We start from the raw sequence: 24046 nt of genomic DNA on the forward strand, positions 1-24046 counted from the left end.
TTATTTCGTCTTGTGTGAATTCCTTGTCGTTGTTCGTGTTTTGGTGGTACTGTTTTGTTCTAAGTGTTTTATGTGTGTCGTCGTCCGCTTCTGTAGGATCTTGTGGGAAGTACTTTTTGTGTAGGTATTTTATTGTGTCTTCCCTATCTACTGTGTAAGTTCCGTCTGCTCTTTTGATAGTGTTGAGTGTATTGCTATCGTTGTCTTTTTTCTTTATGATTTTGTATCCTACGTTCCACGGGTTGTCTGGGTCGTGATTTGTCAGGTATTGCCTGATTGCGGTTCTTTTTGCCTGTTTTATGGCGTCTTTGTATCTTCTTCTGCCTTCCATGTATGCGATTTCGTCTCTTCTTTTGTTGATCGGGTCCGTTTCTTTTTGGTACTTTCTTCTTTTTTTGTTTATTTCTTTTTTGAGCCTTTCTAGTTCGTCAGTCCACCAAACTTGGTTTGGTTTTCTGTTTTTGTTTGTTCTTCTGGTTGCTTCTTTGGTTATTTGTATGATGTCTTGCTGTATTTTCTGCGCTTTTTGGCTTGTGTTACCTGACAAATCCCAAACCTTTGTCGTTGTCAGTGTGTTCAGTTTTGTTTTGTTAATGTGTGCAATGTTTAGCTTGTTTCTTGTTGTGTTTTTTCTGTTTTGTGTGTGCTTAGTTATATTGAATGTAATGTACTGGTGGTCGCTGAGGGTTTTCTCCTCTTGGACGATCCAGTCATTTATTGTCGTGTTTTTTGTGAGTGTCAGGTCGATCCAGCTCCTCCCTCTTGTGGTGAGAAAAGTTGGTGGACTGTTGTGTTTGTTGTTAATGTACAGCTGGTTCCAAAAAAAACTGATACGACTCTTAAAGCGTATTTTGTAGAAAATTGAGCAGTGTACTGTCTTCTTCTTCTTTTTGTTTTTGGTCTCGGTGCAAGGCAATTACCAGCACGATTTATAGGCGATCTTGATGTAGTCTCCATATCAAAATCGCTGACTATGTTCTTGTAAAATGCTTTTGATAAGGTGTGATATAATGAATATGAGTTTAATTATATTTATTATATTTTGAAGGATAAATACTTATTATTTACATACTGTCACTGTAACTGAAAAATTTTAAAATTTGTCAGATAACTTCAACCTCAAAAAATGGCTGTTTGTTTATTTATTTTATTATTTGTCTGTCATAATAAATATAATATAATGTCAGACCCATCATACACTGCTCAAAATGATCAAATCTTACTAAGAGTCGTATCAGTTTTTTTAGGAACCAGCTGTATATGCGATTTTGAGTTCTCCAGTCTATTATGTCTTGTCCCCGGTTGTCATTTATGCCCCCAGCCCAACAAGTGTGTTTGGCGTTCATGTCACCGGTGAAAATTGTATTGTTTGTCGTTTTCTATGTGTGTCTTGTGCCTGTCTAGTACATTATTTGTGTCTCCTCCGGGTGTATCGTATATATTTACAATTGTGTATATTGTATTTTCCGTTTGTAGGTGTATCGTCGTAGAGTTTTCGTCGGTTCTGTTTGTTATTAGTGTGACCTGTTTCAGTTTTTTGTCTATGAGGATTGGAGCTTTCGTCCTCTTGTCCAGCCCTACGGCGATGTAGTCTGTGTTTTGCCAGATGTTATGGCCGGGTTCTTGTATGAGGGCTATGTCTATTTTGTCAGTGTTCATTTTGTGTATTACCTTGTCTGTTGCCTCCAAGCCTCTGCCTGCGTTGAAATGGATGAAAGAGTCTATGTCGTCGTTGTGTTGTGTGTGTTAGTTTCTGTTGGTTTTGGTTCTGTTTTTTCTTGTCTCTTTAGTTGTAGTTTGTTTGTTGTCTTGCTTGGTCCATTTTATGTTTCTGTATCGGGCAGTTCATGTCTCTTGCCATGTGCGCCCGGGGCTGCAGGCCCATGACCTGGCAGTTTGCGCAGTTGTACGCTCCACTAGAGCAGGTCGCACCCTCGTGTTTTCCCGCGCATTTGTAGCAGATGGGGTTCTGGTCATTGCAGTGTTTAATTGTGTGGTTGAACCTGCAGCACCGGAAGCACATGGTGACACTCACGTACTCTCTAACGCGGAATTTTGTGAGGTCGTAGTATATGTGTCCGTTGTGTAATATCCGTTTTATGATGTCTGTCGGTCCTTCTATGATCACGTTTTCCAGCCATGGATTTAAGCAGGGTTTCGCGTGTACTATTTTTATTTTGTCCATTTCATCGCCGAATTGTTCCTCCAGGGATTCATTCTCGGCTCTTATTGCCCGTGCAAACTGGTCCCTGTCCTGTCTCTTGTCCATGCCCGTGATCATCAGAAGGGGGCCTTTGGTTTTTGTAACGTCTTTGACTTCCAGGCTTTCGCATGTCAGTGTTTTTTGTTGTAGCTCTCTTTGTTTGTTTTGGTCTTCTGTTGTTATAATGATTGTGTTGTCATTTTTCGTCCTTTTTATTTTCATGTTTTCTAGGTCCTTTGGTTTTATTGTCTCTCTTAATTTGTCCATCAATTTTCCGTTGTCTCCTGTTTTTAGTGTGATCATAGTTTCATATCGTCTGTTTTTCTTCGGTGTGGTCCATGGTTCCTCGCGTTTGGGTGGGTTTTCTGTTTCCTTTGTTATGTCTGCGTAAGACTTTATTTGTGGTCCTTCTGTTGTGTTCTGTTGGCCCGGTGTTGTGTTGGTTACTCGTGTTTGTGCGGTTCCGTGTGGTATTTGTGCTTGTGTGGGTGTTGGTGGTGCTTGTTGTGGGGATAGTGTTAATTGTATTTCTGGTGTGTGTGTGTGTGTGTGTGTGTGTGTGTGTGTGTGTGTGTGTGTGTGTACATCCTTGTGTGGGTGTTCGTGTTTTGTGTGTTTATTAAAGTTTGTTTTAGGTCGTGTATTTCTTTTGCCAAGGTTGTCTCGTGTTCTGTGGTATTGTTGTCGTTGATCATGCATATTAGTTTATCCTGTAGGTCCGTTATTTTGTTCTCTTGTAGGTATAATTGTGTTATCAGTTGGTCGTAAAGTTTAGTTATCTCGTTAAAGTTATCAATAACCGTAATTTTATCTTTTGTATTAAATTGAATCTTACCTCTATCTTCGGGGGTTGTCCGTGACACTGTGGCGATTGTGTTTTCCCTCAGTTGTTGAATTTTCTCCGCGTTTTCTATTATAATTTCCCTCTTTTTTTTTGTATTTGCGTTATTTTCTTGTTTTCCGGTTGTATTGTCTCTTTTCTCCGCCTTCTCCATGATATTGTCTTTTTTTCCGCCTTCTCCATGATATTGTCTTTTTTCTCCACCTTCTCCATGATGCTGTCCCTTGTGCGTTGATCGTTGTGTTCTTGGTCACTTATCTGCATATCCATGCACTGGTCACTTTTTTGGTGGCAAGGGTCCCGTGCTTCAGTACCTACAGGACCCACGCTTTGGCTCCTGCCTCTTGCTGGGGTCCTGTGTAGTCCCATGGAGATGCGAGGGATTTCCCCCTCCATGTTACGTATGTATTACCCACTTATATACACTGTTATATACTTAATCCTAGTTATGTACACTTAAATTTAATTATATACACTTATTTATTTAATTTATAACTACTTAGTTTTAGGTCGCCGCACCTCACTTATTTGATTCTCTGATTTATTGTTCACAGTCACGGCGCACCAAAATTATATTTACTTGTCTTTTTAATGGCTAATACGCCTTATTCCGTCCGAAGATCGTCCCGTCGGCAGGGTACCGAACGCGCAGCCGGCAACACCGTTGATCGCGCGTGCGGGCGGGTGGTTGCTCCTGACACGTCTCCTCCTCGGAGTCTAGCGCCGGAATGAGGTCGGTACCGTACGCGCAACTGCACCGCGCATATTTCTGTACTGATCGGTCTTACGGAGTGTAGCACGTCTTGTCTCTACTGACGTCGCAAAGTTGCACCTGTTGTTGCGTTGGACGAACTAAAGTCTTCATTCATTAAGCGATGCAGGCGATATAAACATTACCGCGTCAGGGCCGGATTTAGGATTATCTTTTTGTTTAGTCAGAATATACAGGGTGGGGCATTAGTGTGACGAAAGTCTGAATTACTCGTTTGTCGTAAGAGATACGAAAAAAAGTTATTTAGGTAAAAGTTTGAGCACGGTTAAGACCATAATTTAAAAATATTTTCGAATATACAGGGCCACCCGTAGTGACAGGGTGACATAAACTTGTTTTTTTTTTAATGGAACACCCTGTCTATTTTTACATTTTTGGATTATCCTCGATGTCTCCTTTACTGTTGATAAACATTGACCCTTTCTTTACCGGTCGTCAATACCTAGGTAGTACTGCCAGATCCAGATTTTTTAAAAAGCCATGAGCCCCAGTGCCATATATATTAGAGTGGGTCGTTTTTATACTTTTTTTTTAATTTCAAGACGCCTGTAGTTGATAAAGTTGCTATTGGTAAAATTATCATGTACAAATTTTTTAAAATTTGTTTCGTCACTATTTGAGCCCCCCGCCAGCCCTCTCAAAAAACAAAAGAAAATAAATCCACAAATTAATTTCCCTGTATTATGAAATAATGCAATATGGTTCTCTTATTACCTAAAAAAAAATATTTTTAATTTTTAGATATATTTAGGCCTCCCGCCAGCCCTTAAAGCTTGTTACGCACGGGGAGCTACACTATAATATAATAGTATATTATATCATGTCGCTCTTATAGTAATGAGTGAGGCTGCATACATGGAACTAATGCTTCCGTGTGTGAAGGCTTACTCATTACTATAGTCAGCGATATGATATACTATAACATATGTACATTATACTATAGCTCCCCGTACGTGACAAGCTTTGGCTAAAAACAACCAAGTACTTTTCCACTTTGGAGCAGCTCTTTGCTTATTTTGTGGTTTAAAATATACAAAATAACCTAGAACTCACCACGGGGAGGTAGCTGCCATCGAGCAACTTTTAATTTCCTACTTCATAGACTGATTTGCTATTAAACTTTGGCATATTGCTTCTAGATGCTATAGTTGTACGTACCCAACCATCCCTAATAGTAAACCCACATACGGCCAAAGATGCCTCCGTCACTAATTTGACACCTCTTTGACCAGCCTTTGTATGGCAGGATAACTTCCATAAATCTCCTTCTGGATAACTACCAATTTTAATAAATTCTTGAATGTCTTCATCAGCCAGATTTTTCGTCATTAGCAGCTCTGATTATCTGCACTCTTGCCAATTTGTTATTCAAATTTATAAGATTTTATTTCGCTTTCGATTTGCACTTTAATATCCATTTGTATCCTAATTTTCTTGTATGACTACGTGAAGATCATCGTTAGTAAAATATTTTCAGGATGGCCATAAAAGCCATTTCGTTGGATCACAGTGTCGACTACAGCTTTTAGTTCGTCACTTAAATATCTGGAATATTCAATTAGCTTCCAAAGGTGAAGAGTTCCAAATGTACACACTGGTACAGTTTTTATTAAAAACCAAACCTTAGCATATACTCGCAGAATATATACTCTGTTAAAATTTTTAAACTACGCGGCGGATTCTTTACTGCAATGTAAGCCCTCAAGATACGATTTTTGGTACTTTGCAGTACCATTTTGAGGTGTTACGTGGCCTATATGGTCGCTATCAGGTTCCTTCAATAACACTTCGACAGTGGTTTTTTTGCCTTTGCGGATGACGTGGACACAATTGCACAATCCACCAGAGATGCAAAAGAAGTTTTCACCCTATTCGAGAACGGAGCCAAGGAAGTTGGTCTTAAGGTCAACGAGGACAAGATCAAGTACATGGTGGTTACGAAGAACCCAAGACCAAGGGTTAGACAAAACGTAACAATTAATGAATACAATTTTGAAGTCGTCAAAGAATTTAAGTACTTAGGAGCGATCATAACATCTGAAAATAACTATGAAAAGGACGTGGCAGCCAGGATTATTGCAGGAAACAGAGCATATTACTCGTTAAGGACCCTACTTAAATCAAAAATACTCTCAAGACCAGCAAAAATAAGAGTATATAAGACAATAATTCGTCCCACAATAACGTACGGAAGCGAAACCTGGACTCTGAATCAGCGGGAAACAACAAAATTACTGGTACTTGAAAGAAAGATACTGCGGACTATCTATGGGCCTTGCAGAGAAGAGACAACAGGAGAATGGAGAAGAAGACACAATGATGAACTCCAGACAATATACGGAGATGAAAACATAGTACGCTACATTAAATCAAACAGAATACGATGGGCGGGTCACGTACTAAGATCAAGTGACGAAAGACTTCTAAACGCCACATTCTGGGAAAGGCCCGATGGAAAAAGGTCAGTTGGTCGCCCAAGAAAGAGATGGAAGGACGCAGTAGCCAGCGATCTACGCAAAATGGGAGTACAGCAATGGGAAATAGCTGCTCAGGACCGACAACAATGGAGGGAAATAGTAAACGCGGCCAAGACTCACATAGAGTTGTAGAGCCAAATGATGATGATGATGATGATGTAAGCCCTCAAGATACGATTCGCCGTAGTTAGCCATCTTCCATGAGATAATTTGCCAGGAGCGTTATTCGCTAAATTATTTGGACAGTTTTCGGAAGATATGGCAGTGCACATCTGGTATAAATATTTTTGATTGCTGCTTAGTTCTTTTAAATTTACCTCAGGCAACTTAACTTTGAATTTTTCGTAGCACACAACAGGCAACCGTTCATAAGTTTCAATAAGTTTGCCGATAGAACACGAGAATGATAGAGGTCCTGTGGTCTTTCCGTCCAGATATCTAACCAAATGTCGCCGTGGCAATTCGTTTGTATGCAGTTGACATATTTTCCATTGCAAGGGTCGATTATGACGTACTCGCAATTCCATAAAATGTATTACACCACTGTGGGACCCAGTGTTAACGACAGTACCGCCGCAGTTAACAGCAGTCAACTCGCTAACTGACACCTGATTTTCTGTTAAATAGTTAAAAATCGTTGATGCGATGGTCTTTGCAGTACCATTTTGAGGTGTTACGTGGCCTATATAGTCGCTATCAGGTTCCTTCAATAACACTTCGACAGTGGTTTTTTTAGATGACGATTCTCTCTGTTCTTGAATGTGAAGGGTTTGATGTTTGTGACCATAAGAGAGCTTGCAGACTAGCATCATCCTTTATATTTATTTTTGTAAATCAAGTCGTTGCCTTTTTCTTTGTCGATCTAATTTACGCTTTGTTTACATGGGGCGGTTTGCCAGCGTTTGACGCCGCGGTTAGCCGACGGTTGTATTGAACACACGACAGCGGTTGCTCCGCGTTTGCGTCAGAGCCGGCATCCAGTACAAATATGGAGGTAGAAGAGTTAGCATGTATTTGGTTGTTATACCGTCGATACAAAGCAAGGCGAAGACGACCAAGAAGATGGTGGGTGCACCCTTTAATTAACGATAGGTTAACTATGGGGTCTTTTGTGACAATCTACCCTAAATTGAGAGAATACCTTCCAAAGTTTTTCAACTATTTTCGCATGAGTATAACATCTTTTGACGAATTGTTATCTTTATTAAAAGAATGTTTATCCCCATGTGAAAATACAGTGAGGGATTGAATTTCACCCGAAGAGAAACTCGTTGTAACGTTAAGGTATTTATTATGTACCTATGTTAACTTTTTATATTTATACAGTCAAACGCGTTTATTGAAATGTATAGAATCTATACATACTTAGTTTCTTATTAAAATATATACAGCATAATATTATTTACATTTTCTTGAAGAATAATCGTTAACACGCCCACAATTATTTACATGGCCACCCACGAAGTAGCTGAGCAATATAAATTTATAGATAAATTAAAACGTACCTAGTTTTTATGACTTACAGTTGTCGGGAAATATCGAATTCGTGCTGTTAACACAGTCATAAAGTACTTTTAACCTCTGAGATCCTGGTAAACCGGACATAATTTAAATTTTTAGGATTATGAACATGAAAAGTATTCTTTTCAAAAAATTGGGTTCGACTGTAGGTATAATCATTGTACTTTGAATAGTGCAGTCAATGAGGAAATTAGGCATTAAAAATATTCAATTTGGCTTCGAACTCAAGAACCTCAAGAAACAAAGTCTACCCTATATCCTATGCCGCTTTTATCTTGGGGGTGGTTCCCACCCCATCTCGGGGATGGAAAATTTTTTGGTCAAAATAAACACATACGCAGTACATGGTTTTTGAAAAAAAAAAAAACAAGATCAAATTATAGAGCGCATTTTTATTTTCTTAAAAATCTGCCTTTTTCTCCATGTAACTCAAAAATAATAGATACGAAAAAAAATGATACAGTACAAAAATGTAGGGTTTTTTTAACAAAAATTCTGTTTATATCTGTTTATGTATAATCGGTTTTATTTTTCATTACTGTACAGAGAACAGAGTATCCTACTCTTCATATTCGTGAATTCTCGCATTTAAAATAATGTATTTATTTTACTTGGCGATCGAAACTATATTAAAACATTAAAAAACTATACTTAAGAAATGTAAACCAATTATTTATAATAATTATTATTATACAGAGTGGGCCAAATAAAAAAGTCCACCCGATATTTGGCAGTATTTATTGGATTTTAAGAAAATAAAAAACAGGTCAATTTTTTATCTAAGGGGGACATATTTTTACGGTACAAACATCTGTCATTTGTCAACTCCCTTTCTTCCACTTCCCCACGCCTTATTTTTAAACAGGGAATAGGGGTCGTGTGCTAGCTCGTTTGAAAGGTTATTCAATTTTCTATTCAGTAATATCAACATCGAAATAGAAATGTATGCAGGGTGTCCAAGAAAAATTATTTTGATTTAAATTAATTGACACAAAAAGAAGAATGTATGTAATTTCTTTAGCTCAGAATACATTCTACTGCTGAGAGAAAACAGAAAAAAATGTTTTTTTGATAAATAGACACCCTTGAACAATTTCAATGTTCAAGCTTCCACCCATCTACCTGCTGGTAGGTTGAATATTGAATTTAAGCAACAAACAGTATTTATTTACCAAATAAACATTTTTTTCTGTTTTCTGTCAGCAGTAGAATGTATTCTGAGTTAAATAAATTACATACATTCTTCTTTTTGTGTCAATTAATTTAATTAAAAATAATTTTTCTTGGACACCCTTTATAAATGTTTTTCAATGTTGATATTACTGAATAGAGAATTGAATAACCTTTCAAATGAGCTAGCACGCGGCCACTATTCCCTATTTAAAATTAAGGGATGGGGGAAGTGGAAGGGAGGGAGTTGAAAAATGACAGATGTTTGTACCGTAAAAATGTGTCCCCGTTAGATCAAAAATGTCTTTTTATTTTCTTAAAATCTAATAAATACTGCCAAATACCGGGGTGGCCTCTTTTGTTTAGCCCACTCTGTATAAATGAATTATGTACAGTAGAACCCCGAAAATCCGAATTAATTGGGGGGACAGCCTGTTCGGATTCCGAAAAGTTCGGATTATCCGAAAGTTAGCCTTAACTGGTAGTTCAAAGCTTTCATTGTGATTTTGAGTAACCAAACGTTCTCGCAAGAGTGTGGACAATATTTTTGGACTCAAGTTGACTACGAGAGAACCGAATTAAGTTTATGTTTAACCTTTTTATCTACAGGGTAGCGAGAAAGTATGGAAACACGGTGATTTCTCGGAAACCACTCGAACGATTTTTATAAATTTTGGTGGCTAGGAATGTCCTAATGCGGCCGATATTATAGTGGTAATTACATTGTTGTCAAATCTTCCGTTTTTCTGGAAATCTAATGAACTTTCTTATTTTAAATAGAACACCCTGTATATTTTTTGCGTTTTAAAGTCCTTAAGAAATGCTGATTATTTTCCATGTTATGTTCCCTATACCTAAATGCCATAATTTCGGAGTTAATGCTACATTTATTAAAAAAAAAAATTTAACAAATTATACAAATTTATTTTTTTAGACCGGGTAGATATTATTTTAAGTTCTTTGGGTCATTGGGAACAAAAAAGGTCTTTTGTAATTTTCCTCAAAAGTTAATCGTTTCCGAGTTATAAACAATTTAAAACTGAAAAAAATCAAAAAATGACGATTTTCAAGGTTTAAAAACACAAGTAAAAAAATCATTTTTAAAATTACGAAGTACCTAAATTCAAGCTCAAACCTTTTTGTATCAGATCTCTATAAGAATTTTTGGCATATTTTATTCTAAAACATTGTTTTTTTTTAATTGTCAATAAAGCTAATATGCGAGGACGGGCTATCGGGCTGCATTAACAACTGAAAAATAATATTTTAGAATGAAATAAGACCAAGTCACTTATCGGCATCTGATAAAATAAGGTTTGAACTTGAGTTTAGGCACTTCATAGTTTCAAAAATAACATTTTTTACTTATGTTTTGGAACCCAGAAAATCGTCATTTTTCGATTTTTTTTCAGTTTTAAATTGTTTATAACTCGGAAACGATTAACTTTTAAGGAAAATTACAAAAGACCTTTTTTGTTGCCAATGACCCAAAGAACCTAAAATAATATCTACCCGGTCCAAAAAAATAAAGTTGTATAATTTGTTAAAACATTTTTTTTAATAAATGTAGCAATAACTCCGACATTATGGCATTTAGGTATAGGGAACGTAACATGAAAAATTATCAGTATTTCTTAAGGACTTCAAAACGCAAAAAATATACAGGGTGTTTTATTTAAAATAAGAATGTTCATTAGATTTCCAGAAAAACGGAAGATTTGACAACAATGTAATTACCACTATAATATCGGCCGTATTAGAATACCCTTACCCACCAAAATTTATAACCATCCTTCAAGCGGTTTCCGAGAAATTACCGTGTTTCCATACTTTCTTCCTACCCTGTATATTATATCTGTGGTTTGGTACAAGAAGTGCCTAAGTCAATATTTGATGTTTTTCAGTACGGCCAAATTTGTCTCCCTTAAAATTTTTTTGTTGTTCAAATAGTTTATTTAATATATTTTTGACACCGATTATGTTACTTTGTTGAGACAATAAATTAGTTTATAAGTTGTAGTTAAAATTTAACAAAAATTCTTCTTTTTTTGTATTTTTGAGTGACATAGTCATTTATTGAAATAAAAATTTTAGGTAAATTATTAATTGTGTATTGACATTTTTAGGATAAAATTTTAGGTAAATTATTAATTGTGTATTGACATAGGCAATTTAATACAAATTATTTGTGATACATATTCTACTTAAAAATAAAGATGGACAAGTAAATTCCTGGTGTTTACATATCATCTTCATAAATGTGCTCGTCAGGTAAATAATTATTATCTACAGCTTGGGCTGATGCTGGTCTAGCAAAAATACATTCGTAAAAGTACCTGCTAGATTCAGAAATGTAAGGCATTAAGCCCTTGAGGTCTTTAATTTTTTTATCTGATAGTGGAAATTTCTGATTGGTTAGCGGGGTTAGCGTAGCTTCGCGTGGAGTACTGCTTGATGCGAACCCAGACAATTGTGCTGAACGTGTAGAACATGTTGCTTTCTTTCTTGATAAATCCATTGCCTTAAAATAATCCGAATCAAAAGAAGTGTTATAAGAAACTTTTGAAAGTGCATCCATGCGATACTGTAACCATTTTATTTGAAGCCAGGAAATATTTTCGCTGCCGGTGTTAATTTTGCGATGCACATAGTGATTTTTAAGAATTTGTGAGAAGTTCAGGAAATGTTTTAGTTCCATTTCTATAACTTCAATAGAAAGATTTCTTGGAACTATTATAATTAAGTTCGCTCAGTCTCTGGGTAGGTACTTCTAGTTTGACAGTTGTATCCGCTTCTTGATATGTATCTATGCTCCGGTTCAAGAAATTTACGATAGATCACAAGATCTTCCATTTCTGTTAAAGTCTTCTATTAAAAGACACAACGTAACAGCCATATAAATATTTCTTGTTTGTCCTGAACAGTAGTCACTGTACATGTTAATTTCTTTAATTTGTCGGTAAGTAAAGAATATTGTGCCTCAAACAAGATGATATTTCTTGTCCTCCTCTAGCGCCTATTGATTCGTCCCAAACGTAACAAACGTAACAATCTTTTATAGAATAGAAATATTGTTTTGAAGCAGGGGTGTAGCTAAGCTTTTTTCTAAACCGAATGACAAAAATGCAACAATTTCAGAATTACAGCTTCGGATATTATTTTCTCCTTGTATGCTCGATCTGCCATGTCAAGATGCTGGCTATAATTCTCTTTATGAACTGCTTGTTCTTGCAAATCAGAAGTTGTATCAATATTAATTAATTATACCGATCGCACTTCTAGCACTAAAATCAAATCGACCACAAATTTATTATCTTCAAATTAGACATAGACTGCACAAATTATACCTATCAAAAATATTTGTAAAATAACCGTTAAGCAGACGTTGCGATGTTGCCGGTAAAAAAACCATACATTTAAACAAGATGTGATTGTTACGACATAGGCAGTTCTGACATTAAAAATTTAAATCTCAATCCCCAAGTCGACTTATGAATTTCTTGTACCAATTTTCAGTTTAACCAGAAAACCTATGTCTACATACGCATTTCTAGTACTAACCTTCTAGTCTAGTACTAAACGAGACTTTGAGACATAGGTACTTCTTGATTTGATGAAAATGTGATTTATAAGGCTAGATAGACTTAGGCATGTCTTGCAATGAAACCGTTGTGGTTTTTTAAGACACTTAGACCAAAAATGTCAAAAGTGAAAAAAAGTGACTTAGGCACTTCTTGTACCAAGCCACAGATATTAAAGTACGTATTTGTTTTTAAGAAATTTTAAATGAAGTCCTATTAATCCTATATTGTTCAATTTTGTGGCTTTACTCTGTATAATACACATGTTTCTATGTTTTTGTCTTGAATTTTTAAATTTTTTTCACTTTCCATTGGTTCGGATTTGCCGAACGTTCGGATTTGCGGGGTTCTACTGTATCTGTAAATGTTTGAGAATTCAGAGCAAGTTTGGGAAAAAGTTATTAATTTCGAAAAAGCGGGTTTGACTGTGTAATCAAATCTCTTTTGATTTATAGGGAAAACTTTAAAAAATTATAACTCGAAAAACTAAAACATTAAAAAAACTATACTTATGAAATGTAAACCATTATTAGTTATAATTAATATCATATAAAACATAATTATATATCTGTAAATGTTTGAGAATTCAGAGCAAGTTTGGGAAAAGTTATTAATTTCGAAAAAGAGGGTTTGACTGTATAATAAAATTTCTTTGGATTTATAGGGAAAACTTAAAAAAATTAAACTGAAAAAACTAAAACATTAAAAAACTATGACTATAACTTAACTTGAGAAATGCAAATTATTATTATTTATAATTATTATATACAGTGAGGACGTTTGAGTTGGAATAACTTCATTATCTCGAGAAGGGGCGAATTTGGAGAGAAATCCTGAGACAGGTCGATTTTTATTTTTAAATTATGACTTTGTGGTATATATGCCATACTAGTGACGTCATCCATCTGGGCGTGATGACGTAATTGATGATTTTTTAAATAAGAGCAGGGGTCGTGTGATAGCTCATTTGAAAGGTTATTTAATTCTCTATTCAGTAATGTAAACGTTAATATAATTATTTATATTATACAGGGTGTCCAAAATTTTTTTTAAAATTAAATTGTGACGAAAAGAAGAATCTATGTAATTCATTTATTTCAAAATATATTTTAGTGCTGTCAGAAAACAGAAAGAAATGTTCATTTGACAAATAAACATAGTTTTTCGCTTAAATTCAATGTTAAAACTGCCAACCACCTGCCTCTTTAGTAGTTTGAACATTAAATTTGAGCGAAAAGCAATGTTTATTTGTGAAATAAACATTATTAAGTACCTGTTTTTCTGACAACAGTAAAATGTATTTTGAATTAAATAAATTGCTTATGTTCTTCTTTTTGTGTAAATTAGTTTAATAATTTTTTTTTGTACACCCTGTATAAATAATTATGTTAATGTTTATATTACTGAATAGAGAATTAAATAACCTTTCAAATGAGCTATCACACGATCCCTACTCTCATTTAAAAAATCATCGATTACGTCATCACGCCCAGATGGATGACGTCACTAGTATGATATATGTATATACCAAAAAGTCATAATTTAAAAATAAAAATCGACCTGTCTCAGGATTTTTCTCCAAATTCGCCCATTCTCGAGATAATAAATTTATTCCAACTCAAACGTCCTCACTGTATAATCTATAATAATTAGTATATGTCAGAATGCTCAGATCCAGTTTCGGAATGAATACTTTCTCTTGGCGAGTCCTGTTGGCGTTCTTTCAAGTTTTCTGCTTCTTCCTCTGATGCAGCTAAAGATTGGCTAGATCCAGCTAAGTGCTCGGAGTGTAACAAAAATAAGAAAACTTCTGTTGGAGTGAAAGTAAAAAGAAAGATATACTCCAACAGACGTAAGGAAAAAAAAGAGAAAAGACTAGACTAAGGTGACTAAATAGTTGGGATGAAAAGAAGAGAATGTGGGGTGTGTAAAGAAAAGGGTGAAGTGACTTCTACGTTGAGAAGCCGAAGTAAGAAAAATAAAAAATACTACTTTGCAGTAGTACTGAAGAAAGGGGAATTAGAAGGGATAGAAGTAGAAGTGGGAAGAGACAGAGGCAAACTGAATAGAGTTGGCTAGCTATAGATGCAAGAGAGCAACTTGACACTCAAGGATGGATACGGCTCATTTGCATGCCTGTCGAAGAACAGTAGCTCTATATAGATAGTAATGATGACTAAAAGATGAAATAATAAAATAAGAATAATGTGCTGAAAATGAATGGAGATGAATAATGACTAAAAACGACCAAAATAAATAAATCTAACAAATCATGGGCGCCATGAAAATGATCTTCGATCATTTTCCCAGGTATCTTACACTGCTTTCAAATCTTAAATATATTAAACCTGTAATAATGAACATAAAGGAATAATAAAATAATTGATATACAAAATAAATACATATTTATTAAAAATAACTACCAGATTTTTAACAATCTCTGAGTTAAGCAAGTTCATATTATGCTGTGACTCTAAAATGACATAAGTTATACAAAAAGTTATATTTTAAAGAGGATATTATACAATACAACAACACTAATGTTATCTTTTACAAAATTAGATACCTCTTGCTTACATATAGGGTACACTCACATGAGTCTTCTACCAAATGGTTATAGTACGCTTGCTACGTACAACTAAATGAAACCGACAAAGATGAAAATAATACAAATAAATAGGCCCAAGCCTCACTAAGGGAAAATACAATAATGAATAAATAAAGTTAAATATACAATTGACTAAAGTAGAAATGAAGTTGAGATAAATACCGACGATGACCTAAATTAACCGAACAAATGGAATAAAGCGAATAACAGTAAAATATTTGGGAAACAAGCTAGTAATATTACAAAATAAATTTACCCGAATTACATAAACCAATATCAAAGCAATAATAAAGTATTAAAAACCTAATTTTTTCTAGGCTTATTCCTGTGCACAAGAAGTTACCGTAGATACAAAGTTTGGGAACCAAATAATCTAATATACAAAAATATGTCAAAAAAAAACCAGAGGTAACCTAAATCTGGAAAAAAAATTAATTAACATGGTGCATTAAATCAAATGTCTGAAATATAAAAAAAAACCAATAGTTACTAAAACACCTCACTAAATGTTCCCAAGCGAGGTTGCGGTTGCATCCTAGAAAATGATGCACCAGGATGGTGCGACCCCATGACTCCTGTAGGCCCAGGTGCCAAGACGAAAATTGAGCTGGAACGCTCCCATAGCTTGTTCCCAAAAAGACGTATTCCCTGGCGACTTATGGTTGGAGATTGGCCTCACGGTGTTTCGAGGTGTTTTAAGTTCTCACATGGGTGGCTACAAAAAACAATAACTCCCGTTTATTTCAATTTCCCAAGTATACAATAAATCAAAGAAAAGGAAGAAAAACTAGGAAAGTGTTTTTTTTTGAATAGATAGTAATAAAAAAACACACAAAAAGAGACCTCTTAATTACTGAAGTACTTGACCTTGACAAAGTTTATGTGAGTTCTCATTACAGACATGTGGATTTGGAATAAATATGATTTCTTTAAAGTAATTATTATAGGGTACTTATAAATGATATTAGAAGTTACTTTAGTATAACCAAAAAAAATTAAAACTATTAGAATTTTCTCTGGATGAATATTATCTATAGATATGGGACTAATTAAAAGATATTACTTATAGATAATAGAATAATTAAAAGAACAATTCACTGATTAAATTTACACATCGCACACATCAGAAAGAATATATATTTTGTCACCTGGAAAAAGAGTGACAACAGGTGGTTATAAAAACTATTTATAAAAAACAGATATTGCTATTTACCGTGTGATACGATGATGTTGTGCAGAAATCCCATTGGATTAATTACTTATTCCTTCCACAAATAAGTTTTTGGTGATCCAAACTCCAAAATTCACATATTGGAGGTCTAACCTCTAAATTTGACCTACTATTTGCACACGCCACCCATCCATGCTCGTTGAATCTCCAACCACAAGTGCCACGTGCCACGGAACTTCTCCCTCACCTTCCAAGAGGAGCATCTCAAACGACCACAGAACATGAATTAAATGTCACGGAACGATTCTACAATTGTTCCGCAGACGTCGACGTGTGACGTCACATAAGTGGTCCTTTACGAGAAAGTTACAGAAATTAATTGGGAGGTCAAGAGAAAATAATTATAAAAAATAATTAAAGAGCTAAAATTATATTATAACGGGTGGACCGTTACAATCCCCTTCTACTCGGGAAAAAAATTTATCAAAGAAATTTTTTTTTTAAACCTCAAAATATAACAAATAAAATTTACACTAGTCTAACAATCCACGTTGATTCGCAAGATTACCAAGGAGCATAAACTAATGATCAAGGAAAAATAAACAAATATATGACTCAAATTCATACTAAAATGTTACTATGTTACTCTCTGCTACCAAATATTGACATAATATTGCTTAAAAGTCAAAACAGAACTAAATATTGCACTAAAGTTCATAATAATGCTAAGTGTCGAATTGGGCACCAAACCAAAATTGAACTATCCATGGACATAAGATTTATAAAGGATATATCCAAGGACGGAACAACCAGGAAAAGGTGTGAGCCAATTCGAACCATATCACAAGTAAATATATCAAAGTGAATAAAAAAACAGTAACTAAAATAAGTAAAGAATTGAACACTTTATCCAAAACTGAACTAACAATGGACACCAGATTCATAATAGTATATCCAGAGAAGAACAATCAGGAAGATTTATGGAACAATTCTCACTAATGTCAAATAATACCAATAATAAACATACCAAAGGAATCCAAAACTCAATAACCAAAATAAATGTGGAATCGGACACTTAATCCAAAGTCGGACTATCAGTGGACACCAGATTCATAAAAGGCATATCCAAAGTAGAACGACCAGGCAAATTTATGGACCAATTCACACCAATACTAAACCACATAAACAGATCAGGTCTACGTACACCCACATCCGGTGATACGAACCTATCCAACCAAATACACAAAATAAATGAAGAATCGGACACTTATCCAGAATCGGACTATCAATGGACACCAGATTTATATAAGAGTATATCCAAAGAAGAACGATCAGGCAAATTTATGGACCCATTCTTACTAATACTAAATAAACTAAATTATTGGATCCAATGGTAACTAATACTGCACAAAATAAATAAATTAGGTCTACATACACCCTCATCCGGTAATATGAACCTATCCAAACTAAGTAATCAAAATAAGTCAGAATAAATATTGCTAACAGACTAAGTAACAGAGATGTAACCTAACTAAATCTAAATTTTAGCTAAAGAGCTAAAATTATATTATAACGGGTGGACCGTTACAGGAGGAGGCACCTGATTGCATTGGTTGCAATCTTTGCAGATTGGCTCCTGCGTCTTTGAAGACAGGTTGTAAAAGAGGTGCACCAGCAGCAGCTGTAGGTTGTCTGCTAAACCCATGCCCAGCGAAGGCATCTGGAGGAGGTTGGTTTACTTGATATTGAGTCCCGTAACTCCTCTGGTTGTAGTTTGGTAGGGGTGGGAATGGGGGGTAACTCTGAACCGAGTGCGAGGGAGTGTGATAGGATTGTAGGGGCTGGAAGGGGGGGTATCTCTGGGTCGAGTGTGAGGGAGTGGAATATGATTGTAGGGGTTGGAATGAGGGGTAACTGTAAGCTAGTGCGAGGGAGTGGGATAGGATTGTGGGGTTGAATCTGAGGGGTAACTCGGAGCCGAGTGCGAGGAAGTATAAAAGTCCTGAGCTCGCTGAATGACGTCTAAAATATTCATTTTTGTACGGTTTCGTCCATGTTCAGGTACTTTTTGTAACTCTTTGTACAGTGATGTACAAAATAGTCTATCGCTTCTTTCGCCTTCGCTGCCTTCCTTTCTTCTCTGGTAGCAACACTTTTACTGATGATATCCAGAAACTCACTGTCGACAGAGTTCAGTTTCAACTTTTTGTTGCCACCTTTATTCCTTTCAGCAGCATTGGGTTTAAATGGTACTGGTGGTCTCGCTTCAGCTGGAGCTGGTTGCGTCGGTTCAGCTAGAGCTGGTAGCAAATTCTCCTTTTCAAGTTAATTTTCCTAGTCCAAAGAAGTTACGGTTCTTTTATTTGAAACAGTCCGTTTTAGAAACTGCAGGCGTTCAAAAAACACGTAAGTGCATAAGTTACTTGAACCGCAACCTGATTTTAAGGTCTTCTGTTTCCTTAGTTCCTTAGAGAAACTGTCTCTAAGATTTTTCCATTTCTTTTGCAACTTGGACCTTAAAAAATATAGAGGTGTAACATACAAATGAATTTTAAATTATTGGTAATTTAATAGGCATTTAGCTGTGACAAGCACTACTTCATCTGCTAAATAAATAAAAAATATATAATAAAAAATAGGGATTGAAAAATATTATATGCTGTAAATTTTCAGGTATTTGGCATCAGGAAACTCATTAGCAAGTCTCCATTATGAGTACCGATTGGGAAAATCTACGATTGCAAATATAGTGCGACAAGTATGCACAGCTCTGTGGAGAGTTCTTTAACCCATACATATGCCCCCAATTTCAGAAGATAGATGGAAAGAAATTAGTGATGTATTTTTCAAATACGCAAATTTCCCAAACTGCATAGGAGCAGTAGACGGGAAGCATATTAGGATTGTGCAACCCAGTAATAGTGGATCTCTTTACCATAACTACAAACATTTCTTTTCAATCATTCTTCTTGCTGTATGTGATGCAAACTATTTCTTCCTATATGTAGACGTAGGCGCTTACGGCAAAAGTAACGACTCATCAATTTTCAAAGAGTCATTATTTTACAAACCTGTGTCTGAAGGAACATTTAATATTCCAGCACCCAAACCAATAACAAACTTAGATAACACAAGTTTACCTTACGTATTCGTTGGTGACGACGCTTTTGGTCTTTCCAAAAACTTGATGTGTCCTTACGTGGGAAATCAACTTTCTCATGAAAAAAAAATTTAAATATAGGCTTTCAAGGGCTCGCCGGTACATAGAGTGTACTTTTGGCATAATGGCAAATAAGTGGCAAATATTTCACAGACCTCTGAATGTCAACATAGACGTTGCTGAGTCAATTGTTTTGGCATGCTGCGTCCTTCAAAATTTTCTCAGAAGTCGAGGTGGCTTAAGGACAGAAGATACGTATTATCAAACGCCATTTCAAAATATTGGAACGGGACAAGTGCTTACGCCAAGTAACTACGCACGAAATGTGAGGGACAAGTTCGCGCAGCACTTTGTAGAGGATGGGAAACTGCCATGGCAAGACCGTATGGTGAAATAAGTAGTAATATTCCTTAGCGCAAGATGTGTATGGGTGTGTTAACCATTGAAATAGTAAGGCCTGAAAATATGATTTTAATTTATGTTTACTGTAAGAACTGTTGGTGCTATCAGGTTGGAACAAACTTTATATCAAATTTTTGGTGAAAACAAAAGATATCTTCAAGAAAGTATATGTTCATATAAGGGAATCATTGCTTATAATGATAAAGGGTTATTTTTCATAAAATTTACTTTTTTAACTGCTGCGGTAATTCACAAAGTTTGAGGCTTTTTTCTGAAAAGCTGAAGAAAAAAGCTTTTATGTAAGACTTAGACACTAAATTAAATTTTATCATTTATTTATTTACATAATTACATATAATTAAAGATTGAGATAAATTTTAAAAAAAATTTCTGCTTTTTCCCGCATTTTTACTTAAATCTCGAAAACTATTAACTTTTATTAAATGGTCTGTGAACAGAAATTAAATAACTTAAAGCTCTCTACAAACATCACTATTTTACGCCAGTCCATGGGAGCAAGAATATGATATTACCTCCGAATTCTATCCTACTGCATGGATTTTAATAAAATTTTGGGCCTAGCCTCTATTTATTTCCTAATTCAAAGTCTACCCTATGCCGATGTGTGCTTTTATCTTGGGGGGTGGTTCCCACCCCTTCTTAAGGGTGGAAAATTTTTTGGGTAAAATTACCACGGAATTCGCTAGAGAAGCTAATTCTAAGCAAAAACTGTTCTATATTTTTTTTTGAAAACTCAATACTTTTTGAGATATTCGTGGTTGAAAATTGGCCATTTTCATAGAAACATAATACCTTTTCGAACGGTTTTTTGCGAATACCTTAAAAACTATACATCTAACTAAAAAACTATATTAAACATTTTTGTAGGTTATAAAAAACAAAGAGACACTTGCCTTCATAAATCTTCTAGTTATAATACAAAAAGAGATATGGTAGGTGAAAATAGTTTGTTTTTTGGTACATTCTCAAATTGGTGTATTCAACTTGAAATAACAGAAACGGTCGATTTTATGTGTATAATGCTACTAATACCTTTTGTAGTGCTTATAAAGATCTTTAAAATGAGCTATATTAAAGGTCCATTACGTTAAAACTAAGCGAGATATGCTGCAAACAAAATTGATAACTAATGTATTTTAAGAAAAATTGAAAAGTAATTTTAACCCCCATCCACCAAAATGTAAATGCATCATTTTCCTTCCACAATACCTTTTATTGTAGTGTTATTTCTATGGTCAAAAAGTAGGACGGGTTTAAAATGAATGGTTTAAAAAAAAGATCAAATTATAGAGCGCATTTTTAAATTTTCTTAAAAATCTTCCTTTTTCTCCATGTAACTTGAAAATGATAAGAGATACAGTAATGAAAAATAAAAAGAAATTTTTTATCTGAAAAAGCCCTACATTTTTGTTTGGTATCTTTTTTTCGTATCTCTTATCTTTTTCGAGTTACATGGAGGAAAAGGAAGATTTTTAAGAAAATTTAAAAATGCGGTCTATAATTTGATCTTATTTTTTTCAAAAACCATTCATTTTAATCTAGTCCAACTTTTTTAACATAGAAATAACAGTATAATAAAAAATATTGTAGAGGGAAAACGACGTATTTAAATTCTGATGGATGAGGGGTTAAATATACTTCTCATTTCTTCTTAAAATACATTAGCCATCAACTTTTTTGCAGAATATCTCGCTTAGTTTAAATGTAATCGACATTTAGTATTGCTGATTTTAAAGGTCTTTTTAAGCACTACAAAAGTTATTAGTATCATTATGCACCTAAAATCGACAGTTTCTCTGTTATTTCAAGTTGAAATGCAGTTAAAAGTAAAATGTCAAATTTTGAAAACAAACGTCAAAATATTTATATTTCATTTATTAACATTATAATATTAATAGTACAATTTGCGCAATTAGAGAATTTGAAGAAGAATTAGAGAATGATATTCCTGTTAAAAATACATATTTAAAGCACACATGTGAATTACAGAATTCGCTTCGCTCATTCTGCAAACCTTCACATGCGTGCCTTAAAATTGTACTTTTAACACTTATATCATAAATAACTATTATAATGCTTATTATAATCAAAATAATTTTTGCAAATGTGTTTTTGACTCTTTGCTTATAATTATGTAAATAAACAAAAGATCAAATTTTATTTTAGTAAGTCTTCAATGAAGGCTTTTCCTTCACCTTTGTAGAAAAAACTCGCAAAAACCTTCATAAAAACATTAATTACAGCAACAGTTAAAAAAGTAAACTTTGTGCAAAAATGACCAATTTTTCATTCTTTAAAGAATGATCCCCTTATATGAATCATTTTAATGACTTTCTTGAAAATATCTTGTTTTGACCTAAACTTTGATATAAAAGTTATTCCAAGCTGTACGAAATTACATTTTTAATTTTATTTTATTTGACTAGGCTATACATATTATATAAATATAATATTGTAAGTGTTTTTCTGTAAATTTCTAAAAAATAAAATAATAAATTGTTCTGAAGCTACTTTCTTGTGGCATCTTACGCAAATTTACCATTTTAATTGGGAATAAGCCATAATATTAGTTAAATAAATTTAATTTGAAACTGATATTGTATCTTATTCCCAACAATAATAATGATAATAAATAAACTATTCATATTTACCTAATTCTGTATTCTCTTCCGGTGTGCTATTTTTATCAGCAAATATGTCCACCAGCTCTTCCCAGGCAGATTTTTTTAACACTCTGTTTTTGTACTCGGTGCATTCCATGTCCCAAATACATCTTCTCTTTTTCATTTGGATCAGAAGATGGCGCTGTATACTGAGTAGGCATCATTCTGTTCGGTGTTTCAAAAAACTACTATTTTTCAAAGTTAAAGCCCGTTTTAATCAAAAAAGTGGTAATATTAAGTGCTATAGTTGGTGTCTAGTGCAAGAGTAACTGCAGTTAAACTGGTAAAGAGTATGGCAAACAAGAATTTGACGATGAAAGATCTCAGTGCTCGTGTTGACAATCTGTCATCAGAATTAAATGGCGGACTTGAACTATTACGACAAGAATTTGTACAATTCAAAAGTGATCCTCAGAATTTACAAACCTCCGATCAAGAAAATAGCGATAATTTCTTAGCCCGCTTAAATGCATTCCAAGATAGCATGAAATCATCCTTGGACAACCTGGTTAAAGAATTAAATGAGGTCAAGAGTAAACTGTCATCCACTGTAGACTACAGCTGAAATAAAACAAAACCTGAATTCCCTTGTTCTTCACGGAGTGCCTAAAGATAAGTCCAAAGATATTTATTCTACAGTTTTAAATGTATTTAAAAATATAAATATAAATTTATCTAAATCTGATTTAAATTACTGCTATCGATTCTCAAAAAAAAAACCGCCCAGGTGGACAAACACGATCCAATATGTGTTCAGTTTGTGTCACGACACACTAAAGACATGGTATTTCAAAACAAAAGGCGCCTGAAAGGTTCCAAAATGTTAATTACGGAGCTACTCACAAAAGAAAATTTAGAAATCTATAAAAGTGCTAGGGAATTATTTAAAAATTCGGCATGGTCGTATAATGGACTGGTATATATTTCAGATTCTGTCGGATCGAAAAAACTAATTCGCAAATTTCCAGAACTTGATGTTTATCGCAACTAAAACAATATACACAACAATGGTGGCTAAATATTTGTGTGCGTAAATTGGTGTACGCGAGTGATGTGCCATAAAGTATAAGTTTGGATTATAATACCATCAAGGTCTGTACGTGAATATTTATAAATAACATTTTTTTGCATCACTACATTATTAAAACTCATTTGTTCGATCTGCAAAATAATTCGTAACATAATTGCCTGTTTTTAGTATATTTATATTGGTCTTTATTACTTATGTTGGGTTTATTTATTATTTTATACTATTTTGGAACACCGCTAATTGTGCTATAAGGGACAGTGCGATCTGTTGTTTTATATTTCTTTTTTATATTGCAGTTTTTTTATTCTTTTAAGACGTAAACACACTTAAAACCAAGTACTCTTTAGTTCTTCTTAATTCTTTTGGAGCTAAGCCCATCCGAATTGTGTATTTTGTGTGGCTGAATTGCGCAGCAGTGTTGATTGT

Source organism: Diabrotica virgifera, chromosome 9, assembly GCF_917563875.1.
Source record: "Diabrotica virgifera virgifera chromosome 9, PGI_DIABVI_V3a".
Classification (NCBI taxonomy): Eukaryota; Metazoa; Arthropoda; class Insecta; order Coleoptera; family Chrysomelidae; genus Diabrotica; species Diabrotica virgifera.